We start from the raw sequence: 4,753 nt of genomic DNA, 5'->3' as shown, positions 1-4,753 counted from the left end.
TCTTTAATTACACTTTTAAAAAGTATGCTAAACTCAAGCATACTTTTAATGTATTTCTAAAAAGTGCACTAGAGGTACACTGGTAATAAATATATCTTTAATTACACTTTTTATAAGTATGCTGAACTCAAGCATACTTTTAATGTATTTCTAAAAAGTGCACTAGAGGTACACTGGTAATAAATATATCTTCAATTACACTTTTTATAAGTATACTAAACTCAAGCATACTTTTAATGTATTTCTAAAAAGTGCACTAGAGGTACACTGGTCATAAATATATCTTCAATTACACTTTTTATAAGTATACTAAACTCAAGCATACTTTTAATGTATTTCTAAAAAGTGCACTAGAGGTACGGTGGTAATAATGATATCTTTAATTACACTTTTAAAAAGTATGCTAAACTCAAGCATACTTTTAATGTATTTCTAAAAAGTGCACTAGAGGTACACTGGTAATAAATATATCTTTAATTACACTTTTTATATGTATGCTAAACTCAAGCATACTTTTAATGTATTTCTAAAAAGTACACTAGAGGTACGCTGGTAATAATTATATCTTTAATTACACTTTTAAAAAGTATGCTAAACTCAAGCATACTTTTAATGTATTTCTAAAAAGTGCACTAGAGGTACACTGGTAATAAATATATCTTTAATTACACTTTTTATAAGTATGCTGAACTCAAGCATACTTTTAATGTATTTCTAAAAAGTGCACTAGGGGTACGCTGGTAATAAAAATATCTTTAATTACGCTTTAAAAAAGTATGCTAAACTCAAGCATACATTTAACATATTTCTAAAAAGAGCACTAGAGGTATGCTGGGAAAAAATATATGTTTAATTACACATTTAAAAAAAAGTATGTTAAACACAAGCATACTTTTACAGAAGTTTTAGTGTATTTAGAAAAAAACATATATTTTTTTTAACATGTACATTAATTTTAATAGGCTAACATTGCAATTTCAACATCATATCATTGAACTTGCATTATATATTGATTTTACAAAGTTAATCCACATAAATTTGTTAGTGTTTATATTCAAACAACACACGTGACGGACGTGACTAAACCTCATTGGTTCTTGGGATTCAGTACGTCACATTGGCTTTCTGATTCTGTTGTTTCGATACACAATGTGCGTGATCGTTGGTAAATGTGGATTAAAAGTTGAAACTAAAACTGTTAAATTATATATAGTGATCATCAACGGACTTGGCTGAAACAACGCGATTCACATGGATTACTTCGGCGATGTTTTTTATTGTTGTTGCAATTAACTTTTTGAAATGTGAGCAGTTTTTAAGTATGAAGTGGATCTGACATCGAGGGGAAATATACGTTTCTTGGATTTCATTAAAGTACATCGGTTTTTGTTTGAAGATGAATGAGAGAACATGAGGGTAAGTTAAGTGATGACAGATTGTTGCTTTTTATTTTTAGTGAACTATTAAATAAGTAGAACATTTAGTATTACAGTATGTCTTAATTTTAACCCAGCTTCTTCAAGCGTGTATGTTGTGTGGCTTTTGGAACATAACGTTACATTTTTTTGTGAGTAAAGTTAGGCATTTCATTTCTCTTGTTGTATTTCAGAAATCATAACAGCCTGTCTTTTTTAGCACAGCGGCATTCAAATTGACCAATCAGAGCCGAGAATATCTAATAAGTCGAAGTAGAGATGAACAGATGAAGATACAGCCCATAAAAATACTTATTCTTGGTGGTAAGTTTTTAGTTCTACAGTATTTGTATAACATTTATCACTTTTACGTTTTTCTAATGCTAATGTTTAAAGAGTAACTAAACCCTAAACCAACTTTTTTAGTTAATGATCTGTAAAAATGATGCTTTATTAGTGTAAGTTTTTTGACATTTGGATATAAAGGGCTCTATCTTACACCCTGCGCAATGCAGCGCAATGCGCGACGCAAGTGTCTTTCGCTAGTTTCCACCCTAATTTTCACGTTTAGCGCCCCGTTGTTTAAATAGCAAATGCATTTGCGCCCCCTTTTGCGCCCATGGGCGTTGTGGTCTGAAAACGAGGTGTGTTCAGGCGCATTGTTGGCGCGTTGCTATTTTGAGGCAACTAAAATAGACTACGCCATTGACCAACAAAAACCTGGTCTAAAGTCTAAAGTCAATGGCGCAATGTGTTTTATGTTATTTAAAGAACGCATTAGTAAAATGCGCCTATACACGGGAGGACAACGCGGGTTTGCTTATCACAAGGTACATGAATGCGCAGCAGCACAAAAATGCTTTTAAATATGAAAGATTAAAGGATTGAATGTAAAAGATTATTATTGAGTCTCTTGGACATAAATGAGGACAGATTATGAGACGTTAGAAGGCACAAAGAGCTGCTTCATCTGCAGCCTGGCAAGTAAATAAATGCTTTGCTTTGAACAAATGCGTCTGTTTTTAAATGTTTTTTTTTATGCTACCTCACGGATTTATTGTATATGATTACTCTGTACCTGTGGATATGGTGAGATGAGAAACATTTTTAAGTCACGCTTAAAAAAACTCTTTGCTAAAAAACCGCTGTCCAAAGTGCTGAAACGTGAGAAGAGCCGTTTGTAAATTCTTTATCTCCTGTTTGTTACAAATAAAGTATTTTTAGAGTACAAACCTTATCTTACATACTTGTAAATTATGTTTTGATGATATTGGATAGCCATACATTTAAAGCAATTACAAGCCTGCTTTTTACTTCCATGACTAAAAGAAAACAGGTTTTAAAGGTTTTAATAAAAAAATAACAATTTCAATACAAGTGGAAAAACAACATAATTATTTAACATTAATCTTAAACTGGGGATCTTCTTCCTCCGCTTAGTTTTTCAGTTTACAAAGTCCGTCATCTAAATAGGGATTAGACATAGCGCCAGCGCAACTTGCTTTTAAAGGGGATGAGAGCTGTGACTCTCATTGGTTTACTGCACGTTACGCCCAAAATACTCCCATTACAATAGGACCTACCCTTTTCGACCATGCGCTTGGCGCAAAAACCATTTTTCCCGTCGTTAAATTAGCAAAAGTGGATTCGGACACGCCCATTTAGATGTTGCGCTGTGCGCTTTAGACAATGCGCTTAGATCGTTAAAATAGGGCCCAAAGTGTTTCAATACTACAATATGTGGTGTAAAAACGTCTGAGTGCTGCCCTCTTCAGGTTGAACGGTGGCTACTGCCAGTTGAATTTTCCTATTGGATGTTGGGTCCAAAAAAAATATTTTACCTGACACTTTTAGACAACATTACAAAGACAATAATATATTACTAACGTGATTAGCCTGCTGGACGAATTGTAAAAAACAGCACAATGTAAGCACTGCTAGTACAGGCTAGCTGAATATATCTTAATGATTACAGAGATAAGACAACACATAAAACTTGCAACCTTTCTCAGTTTGCACATCTGGACAATTCTTCACACATCATATGTTGTAAATTTGGGTAAATCCAGCAAACAAGTAATTTTAGCGATTCTGCTGTCACTCTGCTTTAAATCTCCCGCATCGGAAACTTAAGAGCAGCCTTGAGTCAAACGTGAAAGTTAAGCGTGCATAGAGTCCATTGGCATGACTTCTGATTTCCTTAAATCTCCTTAAACAGAGGTGAACTTTTCTTGTAAACAAGACCACAATAGACATGTCAATGGAAAATGCCCTTGGTTAAAATAAAACACAATTATCAAGGTAAAGAATATCCTGTAATACACACAGGTTGCATTATATCAGTGTCAGTGAGTTAAGCCTCCTATAACCCTTTGTTCAATGTAACTTGTAGAGTGCCATGTAGCGACGGATCAAACGGACACTCATGTCAAGCTTGATGAGGACACAGTCAAAGCTTTAAAAGGTAAACTGAGAAGTTAACAAAATTCTTAATGCATATGTTCATTAATTATTGGTTAATTTTTTATATATTCTGTTTCCTTTTCACAGACCTTGTGATTAAGTCTTCAGTGTCTGAATGGCAAGAAGTGACCCTCCACTTAAACGTGACATTTAAACTGCTCTGTGTTTTGGTTCAGCCGTTTGTAGGTTTATCTCGAGTAAGTTCAAATGCACTTCTGCATTTGTCCAGTAACTTTTTGTTTAGAGAATTACATCATTATGATTATATAATTATTCAATGGTTGCATATTCATAGTGTACTTTTCATATTGATGTATTAATGTTCCACAATTTGATAAAAGTAGCTCATTGCATTTCACTGATCTTTGTTTTATATTGTAAAATCATTTCAATAGCAGTGAATACATACTTAGTTGTTTCTTTAACATTTAATTAGTTGTTAATGATGGAAGAAACCGGTTCGTATGTATGAATACAGAATAGGTATCATTTTAGAATGAGTTCAAACATGTTTTGGTGGCAAACATGCAGGTAAAATAGTACATGTATAACATTCTAATAGTAAACTTGACTGTAATTCAAATGTCACATACAGTACATTAGAAATGATTTATTTTATGTATACAAATGTGTGGGCAATATATTATTATTTCATTTTGTATGCTATATTATTTATGTAATATTATTATATCTGAAATTATTAAATTACATTTATAAATGTTTAAAAGGTGGGTTCAAATGTGCTTCAAGTTGTAACTGAATACAATTTTAGAAAATAGCACAGTTGAGTACACTTAGATTGTCTTAAGTTTGTCTTAACAAGTACTAAATACTACTTTTTAGTATATTAAGCACAATTTACTGCACGAAAATAA

The 4,753-nt window shown here is 32.6% G+C and overlaps 1 long non-coding RNA gene across 1 annotated transcript; it reads left to right on the top strand.

The window, feature by feature from the left end:
- The first annotated feature begins 1,324 nt into the window (after positions 1-1,324).
- LOC135721889 (uncharacterized) lies at positions 1,325-4,375 on the top strand. Its single transcript, XR_012337246.1, has 4 exons — positions 1,325-1,416; positions 1,636-1,739; positions 3,808-3,879; positions 3,966-4,375. It is a non-coding gene; the product is annotated as an uncharacterized lncRNA (long non-coding RNA).
- The last annotated feature ends 378 nt before the right edge of the window (positions 4,376-4,753 follow it).

The sequence above is a fragment of the Paramisgurnus dabryanus genome, chromosome 9, assembly GCF_030506205.2.
Source record: "Paramisgurnus dabryanus chromosome 9, PD_genome_1.1, whole genome shotgun sequence".
NCBI lineage: Eukaryota > Metazoa > Chordata > Actinopteri > Cypriniformes > Cobitidae > Paramisgurnus > Paramisgurnus dabryanus.
This window is presented reverse-complemented; position numbering and strand designations above follow the sequence as displayed.